Source organism: Anomaloglossus baeobatrachus, chromosome 2 (genome assembly GCF_048569485.1).
Source record: "Anomaloglossus baeobatrachus isolate aAnoBae1 chromosome 2, aAnoBae1.hap1, whole genome shotgun sequence".
In the NCBI taxonomy this organism is placed as follows: Eukaryota; Metazoa; Chordata; class Amphibia; order Anura; family Aromobatidae; genus Anomaloglossus; species Anomaloglossus baeobatrachus.
The window spans coordinates 357,053,936-357,075,606 of record NC_134354.1 but is presented as its reverse complement, the minus strand read 5'-3'; the positions used below and the strand labels follow the sequence as shown (position 1 = coordinate 357,075,606).

At 41.0% G+C, this 21,671-nt stretch overlaps 5 non-coding genes across 5 annotated transcripts; all 5 read right to left on the bottom strand.

The window, feature by feature from the left end:
* Nucleotides 1-4,350: 4,350 nt before the first annotated feature.
* TRNAV-UAC (transfer RNA valine (anticodon UAC)) lies at nucleotides 4,351-4,423 on the bottom strand. The gene has a single exon. It is a non-coding gene; the product is annotated as a tRNA-Val (tRNA).
* An 8,487-nt stretch (nucleotides 4,424-12,910) lies between these two features.
* Nucleotides 12,911-12,983, bottom strand: TRNAV-AAC (transfer RNA valine (anticodon AAC)). Its single transcript has one exon. It is a non-coding gene; the product is annotated as a tRNA-Val (tRNA).
* Nucleotides 12,984-15,866: 2,883 nt separating this feature from the next.
* On the bottom strand, nucleotides 15,867-15,939 carry TRNAV-AAC (transfer RNA valine (anticodon AAC)). Its single transcript has one exon. It is a non-coding gene; the product is annotated as a tRNA-Val (tRNA).
* A 416-nt stretch (nucleotides 15,940-16,355) lies between these two features.
* Nucleotides 16,356-16,428, bottom strand: TRNAV-CAC (transfer RNA valine (anticodon CAC)). Its single transcript has one exon. It is a non-coding gene; the product is annotated as a tRNA-Val (tRNA).
* Nucleotides 16,429-17,597: 1,169 nt separating this feature from the next.
* Nucleotides 17,598-17,670, bottom strand: TRNAV-AAC (transfer RNA valine (anticodon AAC)). Its single transcript has one exon. It is a non-coding gene; the product is annotated as a tRNA-Val (tRNA).
* Between the last annotated feature and the right edge of the window lie 4,001 nt (nucleotides 17,671-21,671).

Sequence of the window (21,671 nt, the reverse complement as noted above, 5' to 3'; positions counted from 1 at the left end):
AGTTACTGTGTATTGGCTAGCAGAGCAGAATTGTGACTGACGGGGCCTTTTTATTGCTGAAGGAAAGTATTTTTGGTTAATGAAACATTTACAATTATTATTACATATTTTACCAGTTTTATTCCTACAAAGGGATTTTGCTTAAATTGAAGTTTATATTGAATGTGTTACTTTTTTCTCCATAGTTTGGTCTTTTGCTTTTGTATTTATGGGAACTATATATTTTGAAACAAATAGGATTTTTATAATATGGGATTATGTTTTCTGCTAAAACGGTCAATAAAAAAGAAACCCAAAATCGTAGTTCTCTTTGTGATGGAAGCCAAAATGTATTGTTATTTGGCAACGAAACCAAGAATTTCACATATTACAAGTCGATAGGAAATTACTTCAACACCAAAAACAGATTGGTTTCACTGGGGATTGAACCCAGGACCTTCTGCGTGTGAAGCAGACATGATGACCACTACACTATGAAACCTTTAAAAATCTGCAAAGTAATGGCAATTAGAGACGAGTTTTGACCGCCAGGGAAAAAAAAACAAATTCGTAGCTCTGTTGGTGATGGAAGCTAAAACATCCAGTTATTCGGCAACAAAGCCAAGAACTTTATATACTGCAGGTTGATAGGGGATTATTTCAACACCAAGAACACATGGGTCTCACTGGGGATTAAACCCAGGACCGTCTGCGTGTAAAGCAGACGTGATTTCCACTACACTATGAAACCTTTGAAAGCCTGCAAAGTAATGGCAATTAGAGACGAGTTTTGACCGCCAGGGAAAAAAAAAACAAATTCGTAGCTCTGTTGGGGATGGAAGCCAAAACATCCCATCATTCAGCAACAAAGCCGAGAACTTCATATATTGTAGTTTAATTGAGGATTATTTCAACACCAGGAACAGATTGGTTTTACTGGGGATTGAACGCAGGACCTTCTGCGTGTTAAGCAGACGGGATGACCACTACTCTATGAAACCTGATGGAAAGTTACTGTGTATTGGCTAGCAGAGCAGAATTGTGACTGACGGGGCCTTTTTATTGCTGAAGGAAAGTATTTTTGGTTAATGAAACATTTACAATTTTTATTACATATTTAACCAGTTTTATTCCTACAAAGGGATTTTGCTTAAAAGGAAGTTTACATTGAATGTGTTACTTTTTTCCACATAGTTTAGTTGTTTGCTTTTGTATTTAAAGGAACTATATATTTTGAAACAAACAGGATTTTAATAATATGGGATTATGTTTTCTGCTAAAATGGTCAATAAAAAAGAAACCCAAAATCGTAGTTCTCTTGGTGATGGAAGCGAAAATATATTATCAGTTGGCAACAAAACAAAGAATTTCATATGTTACAGGTTGATAGCAAATTACTTCAACAGTAAAAACGGCTTGATTTTACTGGGGATTGACCCAAGACCTTCTGCGTGTGAAGTAGACGTGATGACGCCTCTACTAAGAAACCTGTGAAATCCTGCAAAGTAATGGCATTTAGAGACGAATTTTGACCGCCAGGGGAAAAAAAAAAATAATTTGTAGTTCTGTTTGTGATGGAAGCCAAAACAACCCGTCATTCGGCAACAAAGCCGAGAACTTCATATATTGGAGTTGGATAGCGTATTATTTCATCACTAAGAACAGATTGGTTTCACTGGGGATTGAACCCAGGACCTTCTGCGTGTTAAGCAGACGTGATGATCACTACACTATGAAACCTGACGAAAAGTTACTGTGTATTGGCTAGCAGAGCAGAATTGTGACTGACGGGGCCATTTTATTGCTGAAGGAAAGTATTTTTGGTTAATGAAACATTTACAATTTTTATTATATATTTAACCAGTTTTATTCCTACAAAGGGATTTTGCTTAAAAGGAAGTTTACATTGAATGTGTTACTTTTTTCCACATAGTTTAGTTGTTTGCTTTTGTATTTAAAGGAACTATATATTTTGAAACAAATAGGATTTTTATAATATGGGATTATGTTTTCTGCTAAAATTGTCAATAAAAAATAAACCCAAAATCGTAATTCTCTTGGTGAGGGAAGCCAAAATATATAATCAGTTGGCAACAAAACCAAGAATTTCATATATTACAGGTTGATAGCAAATTACTTCAACAGCGAAAACGGCTTGTTTTTACTGGGGATTGAACCCAGGACCTTCTGCGTGTTAAGCAGACGTGATGACCACTACATTATGAAACCTGACAAAAAGTTACTGTTTATTGGCTAGCAGAGCAGAAATGTGACTGACGGGGCCTTTTTATTGCTGAAGGAAAGTATTTTTGGTTAATGAAACATTTACAATTATTATTACATATTATACCAGTTTTATTCCTACAAAGGGATTTTGCTTAAATTGAAGTTTATATTGAATGTGTTACTTTTTTCCACATAGTTTAGTTGTTTGATTTTGTATTTAAAGGAACTATATATTTTGAAGCAAACAGGATTTTTATAATATGGGATTATGTTTTCTGCTAAAATGGTCAATAAAAAAGAAACCCAAAATCCTAGTTCTCTTTGTGATGGAAGCCAAAATGTATTGTCATTTGGCACCGAAACCAAGAATTTCACATATTACAAGTCGATAGGAAATTACTTCAACACCAAAAACAGATTGGTTTCACTGGGGATTGAACCCAGGACTTTCTGTGTGTGAAGCAGACGTGAGGACCACTACACTATGAAACCTTTAAAATCCTGCAAAATAATGGCAATTAGAGACGAGTTTTGACTGCTAGGGGAAAAAAAACAAATTCGTAGCTCTGTTGGTGATGGAAGCTAAAACATCCTGTTATTCGGCAACAAAGCCAAGAACTTCATATATTGTAGTTTAATTGAGTATTATTTCAACACCAAGAACAGATTGGTTTTACTGGGGATTGAACGCAGGACCTTCTGCATGTTAAGCAGACGTGATGACCACTACTCTATGAAACCTGATGGAAAGTTACTGTGTATTTGCTAGCAGAGCAGAATTGTGACTGACAGGGCCTTTTTATTGCTGAAGGAAAGTATTTTTGGTTAATGAAACATTTACAATTTTTATTACATATTTTACCAATTTTATTCCTACAAAGGGATTTTGCTTAAAAGGAAGTTTACATTGAATGTGTTACTTTTTTCCACATAGTTTAGTTGTTTGATTTTGTATTTAAAGGAACTATATATTTTGAAGCAAACAGGATTTTTATAATATGGGATTATGTTTTCTGCTAAAATGGTCAATAAAAAAGAAACCCAAAATCGTAGTTCTCTTGGTGATGGAAGCCAAAATATATTATCAGTTGGCAACAAAACAAAGAATTTCATATGTTACAGGTTGATAGCAAATTACTTCAACTGCGAAAACGGCTTGTTTTTACTGGGGATTGAACCCAGGACCTTCTGCGTGTGAAGTAGACGTGATGACGACTCCACTATGAAACTTGTGAAATCCTGCAAAGTAATGGCATTTAAAGACGAGTTTTAACCGCCAGGGGAAAAAAATAATAATTTGTAGTTCTGTTTGTGATGGAAGCCAAAACATCCCGTCATACGGCAACAAAGCCGAGAACTTCATATATTGTAGTTGGATAGCGTATTATTTCAACACTAAGAACAGATTGGTTTCACTGGGGATTGAAACCAGGACCTTCTGCGTGTTAAGCAGATGTGATGACCACTACACTATGAAACCTGACGATAAGTTACTGTGTATTGGCTAGCAGAGCAGAATTGTGACTGACGGGGCCTTTTTATTGCTGAAGGAAAGTATTTTTGGTTAATGAAACATTTACAATTATTATTACATATTTTACCAGTTTTATTCCTACAAAGGGATTTTGCTTAAATTGAAGTTTATATTGAATGTGTTACTTTTTTCTCCATAGTTTGGTCTTTTGCTTTTGTATTTATGGGAACTATATATTTTGAAACAAATAGGATTTTTATAATATGGGATTATGTTTTCTGCTAAAATGGTCAATAAAAAAGAAACCCAAAATCGTAGTTCTCTTTGTGATGGAAGCCAAATTGTATTGTCATTTGGCAACGAAACCAAGAATTTCACATATTACAAGTCGATAGGAAATTACTTCAACACCAAAAACAGATTGGTTTCACTGGGGATTGAACCCAGGACTTTCAGCGTGTGAAGCAGACGTGATGACCACTACACTATGAAACTTTTGAAATCCTGCAAAGTAATGGCAATTAGAGACGAGTTTTGACTGCCAGGGGAAAAAAAACAAATTCGTAGCTCTGTTGGTGATGGAAGCTAAAACATCCCGTTATTCGGCAACAACGCCAATTACTTTATATACTGCAGGTTGATAGGGGATTATTTCAACACCAAGAACACATGGGTTTCACTGGGGATTGAACCCAGGACCTTCTGCGTGTAAAGCAGACGTGATTTCCACTACACTATGAAACCTTTAAAAGCCTGCAAAGTAATGGCAATTAGAGACGAGTTTTGACCGCCAGGGAAAAAAAAAACCAATTCGTAGCTCTGTTCGGGATGGATGCCAAAACATCCCATCATTCGGCAACAAAGCCAAGAACTTCATATATTGTGGTTTAATTGAGTATTATTTCAACACCAAGAACAGATTGGTTTTACTGGGGATTGAACGCAGGACCTTCTGCGCGTTAAGCAGACGTGATGACCACTACTCTATGAAACCTGATGGAAAGTTACTGTGTATTGGCTAGCAGAGCAGAATTGTGACTGACAGGGCCTTTTTATTGCTGAAGAAAGTATTTTTTGTTAATGAAACATTTACAATTTTTATTACATATTTTACCAGTTTAATTCCTACAAAGAAATTTTACTTAAAAGGAAGTTTACATTGAATGTGTTACTTTTTTCCACATAGTTTAGTTGTTTGCTTTTGTATTTAAAGGAACTATATATTTTGAAACAAACAGGATTTTTATAATATGGGATTAAGTTTTCTGCTAAAATGGTCAATAAAAAAGAAACCCAAAATCGTAGTTCTCTTGGTAATAAAAGCCAAAATATATTATCAGTTGGCAACAAAACAAAGAATTTCATATGTTACAGGTTGATAGCAAATTACTTCAACAGCGAAAACGGCTTGTTTTTACTGGGGATTGAACCCAGGACCTTCTGCATGTGAAGTAGACGTGATGACGACTCCACTATGAAACTTGTGAAATCCTGCAAAGTAATGGCATTTAGAGACGAGTTTTGACCGCCAGGGGAAAAAAAATAATAATTTGTAGTTCTGTTTGTGATGGAAGCCAAAACATCCCGTCATACGGCAACAAATGAAACATTTACAATTATTATTACTATTATTATTATTATTACTAGAGATGAGCGAACTGGTCCCGGTTCGGCTCGAGGCGGTTCGCCGAACGGAGGTCCCGTTCGAGTTCAGTTCGTCGAACGTTCGACGAACCGAACTCGAACGTATAGGCTATAATGGGAGGCAATCACAAACATATAAAAATGCATGATAAATGTACACAAACAGTTAATAAACATTGCCATAACACTTACCGGTCCTCGCGATCCCTTCTGCACTCTGTCTCCTGCCGCTATTCCATCCGATGATCGCTGAATCCTCCCCATGACCAGCACTGCCAGCAGAGATGCAGGACCTATCGTGACGTCAAAATAGCCATGTGACCAGTCACGTGGCTATTATCTCATTGGCTACAGACTGGTCACATGACTATGACACGTCATGTAGGACCTGCGAGTGCATCTCTCCGGTACACGGTGCACATATGTGTATCGCCGTGTACCGGCGACATGCTCTAGCACACGGTCGACTCCCCGTTCCGTTAGGGACCGGCTGACACAGCCGGTCATTAACGGAGATCACCGTTGCCATAGCAACGCAGTTAGCAGTGACGTCACCGCTAACCGCGGCTCTGAGAGCACCATTGCTATGGTAACGCGTCTGTCAGCGTTACCGCTGTTACCGCTGACAGCCAGCACTGATCACTCACGGAGTGAAGGCTGCACGATTGTAGTGAGCATTGTAGTGAGGATGAGGTTCCCCAGCCCCAAGTGATGAGCTGGTGAACCTCATCCTTCCTCACTACAATCATCACTACTACTACACTAGAAAGAAGACAGAAGAGCAGGATCGTGGAGGGCTGACAGGGGGTAATAAAGATGGAGTCTCTAATGTGTCTGTGTATTTATTTCTATTAAAGTATTTTTTCTCTGTGTGGTGTCTTTTTTTTAACCCTTTATTGGAGATTCTTAATGGCCGGGTCAAATGTGCCTGACATTAAGAATCTCTGGCTTAATACTGGCTAGTAAAACAAAGCCAGTATTAACTCATGATTACCCAACAAGCCACCCGGCTCCAGGGCTGTTGGAAGAGTTTGATACAGCGCCAGATGATGGCGCTTCTATGAGAGCGCCATTTTCTGGGACGGCTGCGGACTGAAATCCGCAGCAGAGGCGCCCAGAAACCTCGGGCTAACCTGTGCTGCGGATTCCAATCCCCAGCTGCCTAGTTGTACCCGGCTGGACACAAAAATGGGGCGAAGCCCACGTCATTTGTTTTTTAATTATTTCATGAAATAAGTGAAATAATTAAAAAAAAACAGGCTTCCCTATATTTTTGGTTCCCAGCCGGGTACAAATAGGCAACAAGGGGTTGGAGGCAGCCCGTGGCTGCCTGCTGTACCTGGCTAGCATACAAAAATATGGCGAAGCCCACGTCATTTTTTTGGTGGGCAAAAAAATTCTGCATACAGTCCTGGATGGAGTATGCTGAGCCTTCTAGTTCTGCAGCTGCTGTCTGCTCTTCTCCATACAGACAGACAGCAGCTGCAGAACTACAAGGATCAGCATACTCCATCCAGGACTGTATGCAGAAGTTTTTTGCCCCCTGAAAAAATTATGTGGGCTTCGCCATATTTTTGTATGCTAGCCAGGTACAGCAGGCAGGTACGGCTGCCCCCAACCCCCAGTTGCCTATTTGTACCCGGCTGGGAACCAAAAATAAAGGGAAGCCCTTTTTTATTATTTCATGTTTTTAATGAAATAATTAGAAAACAAATGACGTAGGCTTCGCCCCATTTTTGTGTCCAGCCAGGTACAACTAGGCAGCTGGGGATTGGAATCCGCAGCACAGGTTGGCCTGAGCTTTCTGGGCCCCACTGCTGCGAATTGCAGTCTGCAGCCGCCTCAGAAAATGGCATTTTCATAGAAGCGCCATCTTCTGGCGCTGTATCCAACTCTTCCAGCACCTGCCTGCTATACCTGGCTAGCATACAAAAATATGGCGAAGCTCACGCCCTTTTTTTGTAGTTTTTTGGCAAAAAAAATAAAAAATGCTTCCCTGGATTTTCCATTGCCAGTGAAGGTAACACCAAGCAGTGGGGGTTAGCAGCCAGTAGCTGCTTGGATTACCCTTAGCTAGCAATACAAAAAATGCAGCGGGAGCCCATATATATTTTTTTTAATTATTTATTTAAATAACTAAAAATAAAATGGGCTTCCCTGTATTTTGATTGCTGGACATCACAGTGCTGTAAAAATAAATCTTTAAAAAAATGACGTAGCGCTCCGCGGTATTTTTGATTCTCAGCGCAGATAAAGCAGACAGCTATGGGTTGCCACCCCCATCTGCCTGCCGTTACCTTGGTTGGCAATCAAAATACAGGGAAGCCCATTAATTTTTTCTATTTAAAAAATAGTTAAAAAAAAAATGACGTTGGGTCCCCCCATTTTTGATAGCCAGCTAGGGTAAAGCAGACGGCTGTAGCCTGAAAACCACAGCTGGCAGCTTTAGCGTGGTTGGGGATCCAATGTGGAGGTCCCCTCAGGCTCTTTTTTATAATTATTTTATAAATATTAATAATTACACAATAAAAGTAGGGTCCCCCCCAAATTGGATCACCAGCCAAGGTAAAGCGGACAGCTGTGGTCTGGGATTCTCAGGGTGGGAAGGTCCATAGTTATTGGGCCTTCACAGCCTAAAAATAGCAGGCCGCAGGCACCCCAGACGTGGCGCATCCACTAGATGCGCCAATCCTGGCGCTTCACCCCAGCTCATCCCGTGCCCTGGTGCAGTGGCAAACGGGGTAATAAATCGGGAAAAAGTGGAGAATAAGTGGAGAAAAAGTGGAGAAAAAAATGGAGAAAAAGTGGAGAAAAAGTGGAGAAAAAGTGGAGAAAAAAATGTAGAAAAAGTGGAGAAAAAATGTAGAAAAAGTGGAGAAAAAGTGGAGAAAAAGTGGAGAATAAGTGGAGAAAAAGTGGAGAAAAAAGTGGAGAAAAAAATAGAGAAAAAGTGGAGAAAAAGTGGAGAAAAAGTGGAGAAAAAGTGGAGAAAAAAATGGAGAAAAAGTGGAGAAAAAGTGGAGAAAAAGTGGAGAAAAAAATGGAGAATAAGTGGAGAATAAGTGGAGAAAAAGTGGAGAATAAGTGGAGAAAAAAATGGAGAAAAAGTGGAGAAAAAGTGGAGAAAAAGTGGAGAATAAGTGGAGAAAAAAATGGAGAAAAAGTGGAGAAAAAAGTGGAGAAAAAAATAGAGAAACAGTGGAGAAAAAGTGGAGAAAAAGTGGAGAAAAAGTGGAGAAAAAAATGGAGAAAAAGTGGAGAAAAAGTGGAGAAAAAAATGGAGAATAAGTGGAGAATAAGTGGAGAAAAAGTGGAGAATAAGTGGAGAAAAAAATGGAGAAAAAGTGGAGAAAAAGTGGAGAAAAAAATGGAGAAAAAGTGGAGAATAAGTGGAGAAAAAGTGGAGAATAAGTGGAGAAAAAAATGGAGAAAAAGTGGAGAAAAAGTGGAGAACAAAAAAATGGAGAAAAAGTGGAGAATAAGTGGAGAAAAAGTGGAGAATAAGTGGAGAATAAGTGGAGAAAAAAATGGAGAAAAAGTGGAGAAAAAAATGGAGAAAAAGTGGAGAAAAAGTGGAGAAAAAAATGGAGAAAAAGTGGAGAATAAGTGGAGAAAAAGTGGAGAATAAGTGGAGAAAAAAATGTAGAAAAAGTGGAGAAAAAGTGGAGAAAAAAATGGAGAAAAAGTGGAGAATAAGTGGAGAAAAAGTGGAGAATAAGTGGAGAAAAAGTGGAGAATAAGTGGAGAAAAAGTGGAGAAAAAAATGTAGAAAAAGTGGAGAAAAAATGTAGAAAAAGTGGAGAATAAGTGGAGAAAAAGTGGAGAATAAGTGGAGAAAAAGTGGAGAATAAGTGGAGAAAAAGTGGAGAATAAGTGGAGAAAAAGTGGAGAAAAAAATGTAGAAAAAGTGGAGAAAAAATGTAGAAAAAGTGGAGAATAAGTGGAGAAAAAGTGGAGAATAAGTGGAGAAAAAGTGGAGAATAAGTGGAGAAAAAGTGGAGAATAAGTGGAGAAAAAAATGGAGAAAAAGTGGAGAAAAAATGTAGAAAAAGTGGAGAAAAAATGGAGAAAAAGTGGAGCACCCTTTGGTGCCTTTCATGTGGCACTAGGGGGTGCTTAGCTTTTTATTTAGCCAAAAAAATGAAAAAAAAAAATGACGTAGGGTTCCCCCTAGTTTTGTAGCCAGCTGGGGTAAAGCAGACGGCTGCAGCCTGCAGACCACAGCTGGCAAACTCACCTTGGCTGGTAATCCAAAACTGAGGGCACCCCACGCTGTTATTTTAAATTAAATAAATAATTAAAAAAAAAAACACGAAGGGGTCCCCCAAAATTGGATCACCAGCCAAGGTAAAGCAGACAGCTGGGGCCTGATATTCTCAGACTAGGGAGGTCCATGGTTATTGGACTCTCCCCAGCCTAAAAATAGCAGGCCGCAGCCGCCCCAGAAGTGGCGCATCCATTAGAAGCGCCAATCCTGGTGCTTCGCCCCAGCTCATCCCGCGCCCTGGTTCGGTGGCAAACGGGGTAATATATGGGGTTAATACCAGATGTGTAATGTCACCTGGCATTAAGCCCTGGGGTTGGTGAGGTCAGGTGTCTATCAGATACCCGACATCACCAACCCAGTCAGTAATAAAAAAAAATAGACGACAAACACATTTTTATTTGAAAAAACACTCCCCAAAACATTCCCTCTTTAACCAATTTATTAGAATGAAAAACAAATCCAGGTCTGGTGTAATCCAAGGGGTTGCCATGACGATCCACACTGTCCCAGTCAATGAAGAACAGAATGTTCCCCATTGGCTGGGAGAGCAGTGCAGTGACCTGAGCTAACATCAATGGGTCAGCCCAGGTCACTGCAGGGCATGACAAGTGCTGCTGTCAGCGAGGTACATTACCTGCGCTGATTTCCAGCACTGCCGACAGCCCCTGTCACTGAGTTCAATGACCAGAGCCTTCACACCAAGTCTCGCGAGAGGCCCGTGACGTCACCGCTAGTCAGTCTCGGGTCGGAAGCGAGAGGTGATGTGACAAGCGGTGGCCATGTGTGTGTGAGTGTGTGTGTGAGTGTATGTGTACATGCCGCGGGCAGGAGGGGGAGGAGCGAGCTGAGCGGGGAAGTGTGGGCTTCCTGCACGTAACTAGGATAAACATCGGGTTACTAACCAAAGCGCTTTGGTTGGATACCCGATGTTTATCTTGGTTACCAGCTTGTGGCAGGCTGCCAGTGATGGCTCCTGCACACTGTAGCCGTAAAAGGCCCTGCTTTTTACTGCTAGAACCGTTCTCGAACGTTTCTAGAACTATCGAGCTTTTGCAAAAAAGCTCGAGTTCTAGTTCGATCTAGAACAGCCCCCAAAATCACTCGAGCCCCGAACTGGAGAACCTCGAACCGCGAACCGCGCTCAACTCTAGTGATGACCACTACTCTATGAAACCTGATGGAAAGCTACTGTGTATTGGCCAGCAGAGCAGAATTGTGACTGACAGGGCCTTTTTATTGCTGAAGGAAAGTATTTTTGGTTAATGAAACATTTACAATTTTTATTACATATTTTACCAGTTTTATTCCTACAAAGGGATTTTGCTTAAAAGGAAGTTTACATTGAATGTGTTACTTTTTTCCACATAGTTTAGTTGTTTGCTTTTGTATTTAAAGGAACTATATATTTTGAAACAAACAGGATTTTTATAATATGGGATTATGTTTTCTGCTAAAATGGTCAATAAAAAAGAAACCCAAAATCGTAGTTCTCTTGGTGATGGAAGCCGAAAAATATTATCAATTGGCAACAAAACAAAGAATTTCATATGTTACAGGTTGATAGCAAATTACTTCAACAGCAAAAACGGCTTGTTTTTACTGGGGATTGAACCTAGGACCTTCTGCGTGTGAAGTAGACGTGATGACGACTCCACTATGAAACATGTGAAATCCTGCAAAGTAATGGCATTTAGAGACGAGTTTGGACCGCCAGGGGAAAAAAATAATAATTTGTAGTTCTGTTTGTGATGGAAGCCAAAACATCCCGTCATTCGGCAACAAAGCCGAGAACTTCATATATTGGAGTTGGATAGCGTAATATTTCAACACTATGAACAGATTGGTTTCACTGGGGATTGAACCCAGGACCTTCTGCGTGTTAAGCAGACGTGATGACCACTACATTATGAAACCTGACGAAAAGTTACTGTGTATTGGCTAGCAGAGCAGAATTGTGACTGACGGGGCCTTTTTATTGCTGAAGGAAAGTATTTTTGGTTAATGAAACATTTACAATTATTATTACATATTTTACCAGTTTTATTCCTACAAAGGGATTTTGCTTAAATTGAAGTTTATATTGAATGTGTTACTTTTTTCTCCATAGTTTGGTCTTTTGCTTTTGTATTTATGGGAACTATATATTTTGAAACAAATAGGATTTTTATAATATGGGATTATGTTTTCCTCTAAAATGGTCAATAAAAAAGAAACCCAAAATCGTAGTTCTCTTGGTGATAAAAGCCAAAATATATTATCAGTTGGCAACAAAACAAAGAACTTCATATGTTAAAGGTTGATAGCAAATTACTTCAACAGCGAAAACAGCTTGTTTTTACTGGGGATTGAACCCAGGACCTTCTGCGTGTGAAGTAGACAAGATGACGACTCCACTATGAAACCTGTGAAATCCTGCAAAGTAATGGCATTTAGAGAAGAGTTTTGACCGCCAGGGGAAAAAAAAACAAATTCGTAGCTCTGTTGGTGCTGGAAGCTAAAACATCCCGTTATTCGGCAACAAAGCCAAGAACTTCATATATTGTAGATTAATTGAGTATTATTTCAACACCAAGAACAGATTGGTTTTACTGGGGATTGAACGCAGGACCGTCTGCGTGTTAAGCAGACGTGATGACCACTACTCTATGAAACTTGATGGAAAGTTACTGTGTATTGGCTAGCAGAGCAGAATTGTGACTGACGGGGCCTTTTTATTGCTGAAGGAAAGTATTTTTTGTTAATGAAACATTTACAATTTTTATTACATATTTTACCAGTTTTATTCCTACAAAGGGATTTTGCTTAAAAGGAAGTTTACATTGAATGTGTTACCTTTTTCCACATAGTTTAGTTGTTTGCTTTTGTATTTAAAGGAACTATATATTTTGAAACAAACAGGATTTTTATAATATGGGATTATGTTTTCTGCTAAAATGGTCAATAAAAAAGAAACCCAAAATCGTAGTTCTCTTGGTGATAAAAGCCAAAATATATTATCAGTTGGCAACAAAACAAAGAATTTCATATGTTACAGGTTGATTGCAAATTACTTCAACAGCGAAAACGGCTTGCTTTTACTGGGGATTGAACCCAGGACCTTCTGCGTGTGAAGTAGACGTGATGACGACTCCACTATGAAACCTGTAAAATCCTGCAAAGTAATGGCATTTAGAGACGAGTTTTGACCGTTAGGGAAAAAAAAAAAATTATTTGTAGTTCTGTTTGTGATGGAAGCCAAAACATTCCGTCATACGGCAACAAAGCCGAGAACTTCATATATTGTAGTTGGATAGCGTATTATTTCAACACTAAGAACAGATTGGTTTCACTGGGGATTGAACCCAGGACCATCTGCGTGTTAAGCAGACATGATGACCACTACACTATGAAACCTGCCGAAAAGTTACTGAGTATTGGCTAGTAGAGCAGAATTGTGACTGACGGGGCCTTTTTATTGCTGAAGGAAAGTATTTTTGGTTAATGAAACATTTACAATTATTATTACATATTTTACCAGTTTTATTCCTACAAAGGGATTTTTCCTAAATTGAAGTTTATATTGAATGTGTTACTTTTTTCTCCATAGTTTGGACTTTTGCTTTTGTATTTATGGGAATTATATATTTTGAAACAAATAGGATTTTTATAATATAGGATTATGTTTTCTGCTAAAATGGTCAATAAAAAAGAAACCCAAAATCGTAGTTCTCTTTGTGATGGAAGCCAAAATGTATTGTCATTTGGCAACGAAATTAAGAATTTCACATATTACAAGTCGATAGGAAATTACTTCAACACCAAAAACAGATTGGTTTCACTGGGGATTGAGCGCAGGACCTTCTGCTTGTTAAGCAGACATGATGACCACTACTCTATGAAACCTGATGGAAAGTTACTGTGTATTGGCCAGCGGAGCAGAATTGTGCCTGACGGGGCCTTTTTATTGCTGAAGGAAAGTATTTTTGGTTAATGAAACATTTACAATTTTTATTACATATTTTACCAATTTTATTCCTACAAAGGGATTTTGCTTAAAAGGAAGTTTACATTGAATGTGTTACTTTTTTCCACATAGTTTATTTGTTTGCTTTTGTATTTAAAGGAACTATATATTTTGAAACAAACAGGATTTTTATAATATGGGATTATGTTTTCTGCTAAAATGGTCAATAAAAAAGAAACCCAAAATCGTGTTCTCTTGGTGATGGAAGCCAAAATATATTATCAGTTGGCAACAAAACAAAGAATTTCATCTGTTACAGGTTGATAGCAAATTACTTCAACAGCGAAAACGGCTTGTTTTTACTGGGGATTGAACTCAGGACCTTCTGCGTGTAAAGTAGACGTGATGACGACTCCACTATGAAACCTGTGAAATCTTGCAAAGTAATGGCATTTAGAGACGAGTTTTGACCGCCAGGGGAAAAAAAAAAAATAATTTGTAGTTCTGTTTGTGATGGAAGCCAAAACATCCCGTCATTCGGCAACAAAGCTGAGAACTTCATATATTGTAGTTGGATAGCGTATTATTTCAACACTAAGAACATATTGGTTTCACTGGCGATTGAACCCACGACTTTCTGCGTGTTAAGCAGACGTGATGACCACTACACTATGAAACCTGATGAAAAGTTACTGTGTATTGGCTAGCAGAGCAGAATTGTGACTGACGGGGCCTTTTTATTGCTGAAGGAAAGTATTTTTGGTTAATGAAACATTTACAATTATTATTAAATATTTTACCAGTTTTATTCCTACAAAGGGATTTTGCTTAAATTAAAGTTTATATTGAATGTGTTACTTTTTTCTCCATAGTTTGGTCTTTTGCTTTTGTATTTATGGGAACTATATATTTTGAAACAAATAGGATTTTTATAATATGGGATTATGTTTTCTGCTAAAATGGTCAATAAAAAAGAAACCCAAAATCGTAGTTCTCTTTGTGATGGAAGCCAAAATGTATTGTCATTTGGCAACGAAACCAAGAATTTCACATATTACAAGTCGATAGGAAATTACTTCAACACCAAAAACAGATTGGTTTCACTGGGGATTGAACCCAGGACCTTCAGCGAGTGAAGCAGACGTGATGACCACTACACTATGAAACCTTTGCAATCCTGCAATGTAATGGCAATTAGAGACGAGTTTTGACCGCCAGGGGAAAAAAACAAATTCGTAGCTCTGTTGGTGATGGAAGCTAAAACATCCCGTTATTCGGCAACAAAGCCAAGAACTTTATATACTGCAGGTTGATAGGGGATTATTTCAACACCAAGAACACATGGGTTTCACTGTGGATTGAACCCAGGACCTTCTGCGTGTAAAGCAGACGTGATTTCCATTACACTATGAAACCTTTGAAAGCCTGCAAAGTAATGGCAATTAGAGGCGAGTTTTGACCACCATGGAAAAAAAAAACATATTCGTAGCTCTGTTGGGGATGGAAGCCAAAACATCCCATCATTCGTCAACAAAGCCAAGAACTTCATATATTGTAGTTTAATGGAGTATTATTTCAACACCAAGAACAGATTGGTTTTACTGAGTATTGAACGCAGGACCTTCTGCATGTTAAGCAGACATGATGACCACTACTCTATGAAACCTTATTAAAAATTACTGTGTATTGGCCAGCAGAGCAGAATTGTGACTGACGGGGCCTTTTTATTGCTGAAGGAAAGTATTTTTGGTTAATGAAACATTTACAATTTTTATTACATATTTTACCAGTTTTATTCCTACAAAGGGATTTTGCTTAAAAGGAAGTTTACATTGAATGTGTTACTTTTTTCCACATAGTTTAGTTGTTTGCTTTTGTATTTAAAGGAACTATATATTTGGAAACAAACAGGATTTTTATAATATGGGATTATGTTTTCTGCTAAAATGGTCAATAAAAAAGAAACCCAAAATCGTAGTTCTCTTGGTGAGGGAAGCCAAAATATATTATCAGTTGGCAACAAAACCAAGAATTTCATATATTACAGGTTGATAGCAAATTACTTCAACAGCGAAAACGGCTTGTTTTTACTGGGGATTGAACCCAGGACCTTCTGCGTGTGGAGTAGACATAATGACCACTCCACTATGAAACCTGTGAAATCCTGCAAAGTAATGGCATTTAGAGACGAGTTTTGACCGCCAGGGGAAAAAAAAAAAAAATTTGTAGTTCTGTTTGTGATGGAAGCCAAAACATACCGTCATTCGGCAACAAAGCCGAGAACTTCATATATTGTAGTTGGATAGCGTATTATTTCAACACTAAGAACAGATTGGTTTCACTGGGGATTGAACCCAGGACCTTCTGCGTGTTAAGCAGACGTGATGACCACTACACTATGAAACCTGACGAAAAATTACTGTGTATTGGCTAGCAGAGCAGAATTGTGACTGACGGGGTATTTTTATTGCTGAAGGAAAGTATTTTTGGTTAATGAAACATTTACAATTATTATTACATATTTTACCAGTTTTATTCCTACAAAGGGATTTTGCTTAAAAGGAAGTTTACATTGAATGTGTTACTTTTTTCCACATAGTTTAGTTGTTTGCGTTTGTATTTAAAGGAACTATATATTTTGAAACAAACAGGATTTTTATAATATGGGATTATGTTTTCTGCTAAAATGGTCAATAAAAAAGAAACCCAAAATCGTAGTTCTCTTTGTGATGGAAGCCAAAATGTATTGTCATTTGGCAACGAAACCAAGAATTTCACATATTACAAGTCGATAGGAAATTACTTCAACACCAAAAACAGATTGGTTTCACTGGGGATTGAACCCAGGACCTTCTGCGTGTGAAGCAGATGTGATGACCACTACACCATGAAACCTTTAAAATCCTGCAAAGTAATGGCAATTAGAGACGAGTTTTGACCGCCAGGGGAAAAAAAACAAATTCGTAGCTCTGTTGGTGATGGAAGCTAAAACATCCCGTTATTCAGCAACAAAGCCGAGAACTTTATATACTGCAGGTTGATAGGGGATTACTTCAACACCAAGAACACATGGGTTTCACTGGGGATTGAACCCAGGACCTTCTGTGCGTAAAGCAGACGTGATTTCCACTACACTATGAAACCTCTGAAAGCCTGCAAAGTAATGGCAATTAGAGACAAGTTTTGACCGCCAGGGAAAAAAAAAAACAAATTCGTAGCTCTGTTGGGGATGGAAGCCAAAACATCCCATCATTCGGCAACAAAGCCAAGAACTTCATATATTGTAGTTTAATTGAGTATTATTTCAACACCAAGAACAGATTGGTTTTACTGGGGATTGAACGCAGGTCCTTCTGCGTGTTATGCCGACGTGATGACCACTACTCTATAAAACCTGATGGAAAGTTACTGTGTATTGGCTAGCAGAGCAGAATTGTGACTGACGGGGCCTTTTTATTGCTGAAGGAAAGTATTTTTGGTTAATGAAACATTTACAATTTTTATTACATATTTTACCAGTTTTATTCCTACAAAGGGATTTTGCTTAAAAGGAAGTTTACATTGAATGTGTTACTTTTTTCCACATAGTTTAGTTGTTTGCGTTTGTATTTAAAGGAACTATATATTTTGAAACAAACAGGATTTTTATAATATGGGATTATGTTTTCTGCTAAAATGGTCAATAAAAAAGAAACCCAAAATCGTAGTTCTCTTGGTGATGGAAGCCAAAATATATTATCAGTTGGCAACAAAACAAAGAATTTCATATGTTACAGGTTGATAGCAAATTACTTCAACAGCGAAAACGGCTTGTTTTTACTGGGGATTGAACCCAATACCTTCTGCGTGTGAAGTAGACGTGATGATGACTCCACTATGAAACCTGTGAAATCCGGCAAAGTAATGGCATTTAGTGACGAGTTTTGACCGCCAGGGTAAAAAAAAAAAAATAATTTGTAGATCTGTTTGTGATGGAAGCCAAAACATCCCGTCATTCGGCAACAAAGCCAAGAACTTCATATTTTGTAGTTGGATAGCATATTATTTCAACACTAAGAACAGATTGGTTTCACTGGGGATTGAACCCAGGACCTTCTGCGTGTTAAGCAGACGTGATGACCACTACACTATGAAACCTGACAAAAAGTTACTGTGTATTGGCTAGCAGAGCAGAATTGTGACTGACGGGGCCTTTTTATTGCTGAAGGAAAGTATTGTTGGTTAATGAAACATTTACAATTAATATTACATATTTTACTAGTGATGAACGAGTACTAAAAAGCTCGGGTGCTCGAGGCTCGGGCCGAGCATCACAAGATACTCGTGTACTCGGCCCGAGCACCGAGCCCAATGTTATCCTATGGGAGACCCGAGTATTTTTGTGAAATGACCCCCGGCAGCATGTAGAAGCCCTAAAAATGGCACAAAAGTCTCAGAAGAGTGCTCAAATGACATGGCAACAGCATGGGGAAGACCCCTTGAAGCATTTATCACTCAAAAGTCACAGCTGTGAACAATTTTGTCCGCGTTTTACGCCATTTTTACGGACTCACCAGAAAACCTTCCAAAATGACCCCAAAATGATTTTTCATGGCAGAAATGTTAAGGGCACATACCCAATAGTGAGATAGAGCTGGTGTATGTTACTTTTTGAGATTAATACATGAAAGATTTTACGTAAAACATTGTGTGGCACTCCGATGTCCCTGAGAAGAGACGTACATGAAGGCCTCTTGAGTCTAATGTGCCCATTTTGAGGAAGTGAGTCTTTGTAGTATTTTCCTTTGCCAGGGCAGTCCAAAATTGTGAGGTTCACCAATGCCCCTGCATACACATGTGCATGAGGGCCTGTAAACCTGAAGTGCCCATTGTAAGGAAGTGGGTCTATTGTAGTATAGCCCTTTGGCAGGGCAGCCAAAAATTGGGAGGCTCCACGTTGTCCCTGGATAGAGACGTGCATGAGGGCCTGTAAACATGAAGTGCCCATTGTAAGGAAGTGGGTCTATTGTAGTATAGCCCTTAGGCAGGGCAGCCAAAAATTGGGAGGCTCCACGTTGTCCCTGGATAGAGACGTGCATGAGGGCCTGTAAACATGAAGTGCCCATTGTAAGGAAGTGGGTCTATTGTAGTATAGCCCTTAGGCAGGGCAGCCAAAAATTGGGAGGCTCCACGTTGTCCCTGGATAGAGACGTGCATGAGGGCCTGTAAACATGAAGTGCCCATTGAAAGGAAGTGGGTCTATTGTAGTATAGCCCTTTGGCAGGGCAGCCAAAAATTGGGAGGCTCCACGTTGTCCCTGGATAGAGACCTGTTAGGTTCTTAGTGCCTCCGTGCTTGCATTTAAAAACCGCACATGTGTGCCTGTTGGTGGCAGCTTTCCGCTGCACTTGTGTGCGTTTTGCAAAAACTTGGATATAACGCACAAGTCTAATGAATACACATCAGCACAGCATTGCAAAATGCGCAAGGGCATTGTCAATGAACAAGGAAGTGGACGTGATGGTGGTGAAGGCAGAGACCGAGGTCGTGTGCAAGCTCTAATTTCGCCACAACAAAGGGCCACATCTACTCGCTCGCACGTCCTGTCCCAAATCCTTGGGGACTGCAGCAGTACACCGCTCTTGAACCAAGACCAGTGTCAACAGGTTGTTAGTTGGATAGCGGATCATGCTTCCAGTCAGATTGGCACCACCACAAACACTCTGTCTTCCACACGGTCAAGTGTCAGTAGCCGTGATACTGCACCGCACATTTTAGAACCTGATCCTCCTTCCTACCACCAGGCCGAGTACACGTCCACGGACATTACTGATCCCACACTTGGACACTCGGAAGAGCTGTTCGTTCACGTTTCCATTCACACATTCTGGCCTCTCGCCAGCTCCTGTTGAAGTGGGCCATGACTAGATTGTATGTACAGATGCCCAAATATTTGAGCAGCCACGTTCTCACGAAGTTGGCAACGTGTCTCAACAAGGGGTGGACGATGATGAGACACAATTGTCAGGAAGTCAGGAGGAGCAGGGTGCGGAAGAGGAAGACGACGTGGTGGATGATCCAGTAACTGACCCAACCTGGTAGGAGGATATGCAGAGCGAGGACAGCAGTGCACAGGGGGAGGGAGGCGTAGCATCCCAACAGGCAGTAAGAAGCAGGGTGGTGGCCCCAGGAAGACATCAGGCAACTGTTCCCCGGAACAACACGACACAAGGTGCCTGTACAAATGTTAGGTCTTCCCGAGTCTGGCAGTTTTTTAAGTTGGCTCCAGATAATTCTAAAAAGGCCATTTGCAACACCTGCCGTGCCAGCATCAGCAGGGGTACCAAAGCTAGCAGCCTGACCACCACCAGAATGATCAGGCACATGTCAGCCAAGCACCCGACTTTGTGGGATGTACAACAGAGTCGAGGAGCAGTGCTTGCTGATGTCACTGCTACATCTTCGCTTGTTGTGCATGCGAGCCAATCCCCTGTCCATGCTGCCCGCGAACAAGCCTCCTCCGGCCCTGCACCTGCAGTTGCCCACGCAGAAATAACACCATCATCAAGCACGTCCTTGTCCCAGCGCAGCGTTCAGTTATCCATTCAGCAAACCTTTGAACGCAGGCGCAAATACACTGCCAACGCCCCACATGCCACACTTCTAAATGCTAACATTTCGCGACTGCTTGCGCTGGAAATGTTGCCTCTTAGGCTGGTTGAGACAGAAGCATTCCGCGACCTGATGGTGGCAGCTGTCCCACGTTACTCGGTCCCCAGCCGCCACTATTTCTCCCGGTGTGCCGTCCCCGCATTGCATAACCAAGTGTCACAAAACATCACACGTGCCCTGAACAACGCTGTTTCAGCCAAAGTCCACCTAACCACAGGCACGTGGACAAGTGCATGTGGGCAAGGCCGCTACATCTCGTTGACGTCACACTGGGTTAATATTGTGGAAGCTGGGACCCAGTCTGAGCGAGGGACGGAACACGTCCTTCACACACCAAGTTTTGCAGGCCCTACCTCAGTCAGGGTTTCACCCACACTCTACAGCTCCAGAATGTCATGCTCCTCAGCCTCCTCCTCCTCCTGCGCATCCTCATCCACTTTACCCTCCACACCAGTCCCAAGCTGGAAGTGTCGCGGGCGGAGGAGGGGACGCTGCGCTCTCCCACTGCTCGGGTCCGGCTGCCGCTGCTCTACGGCTGCTGCTGCTCGGTGGCTCGAGCGATGGCCGGATCCCGGAGGCTCGAGCGGCGCTCCTCGCCCGTGAGTGAAAAGGGGTGGTTTGGGTTTTGGGGATATTGTCCGTGACGCCACCCACGGTTGTGGTGATTGTGTGGACACCACCGCTGCTCTGGACGTGGATTCCGGGAGCCTGTGACAGGGAGCAGCTTTGTTGTTATTTCTCCCCTCCGTGGGTAGGGGGGTTGGTTGTCCCGGGGCCCGGTGATGGGGTAGAGATGGATGACAGGCGGGTTGCGGGGCCTGATGAGGTGCAGGGTCACAGAGGCAGCGCTGTGCCGCACGGCACGGAGGTACTCACTCAGCCCAATGATGATGACACAGTTCACGGTAAAACAAGTGGCTGGATGGACGGGTCCCTCGGACGGCTGCGGTTGTTCCTCCCTGCAGGTTAGTGATGACTGTCTCTCCCTGCACCTAAGTTCAGTGTTGGTAGTGATGGTTTCCCACCGGTAACCCGCTCCCCGACCTGGATATGGGCCGGAGGAGCACCTTTTGCCCACAGGCGCTGGCCCTGGGAGACGGTTGCCCTTGGCGGTGGCGGTGTCTCCCCTTCACGGTTGGACGGTTGCCTTCTATCGTGACTTGGCTGTTTGGAAACCCTGAGGTCCCCTTCACTAACGGATTTGGCAAATTCACGGTGACACCAAGCCTTGCCGGGATCCGAAAGGCCCCTGCCAATGGTGCTGTCTTCTCTTTGTATACCGGTCCGGTACGGCCAGGTCACCACCCGTCCACGGTCCTTACGGCAGACTCCAATCGGCCTCCACTGCAGACGGTCACCACATCCTGCCAACCTTGCTGTCCTGTCCGGGCCACACACCCGGACCAACTTCAGGCTCTTTGCTGTCACTTTTCTCCTCTCTACTACTTTCCTCCTTCCACTTCCTTAGCTTAACTTTCACTGCCTGT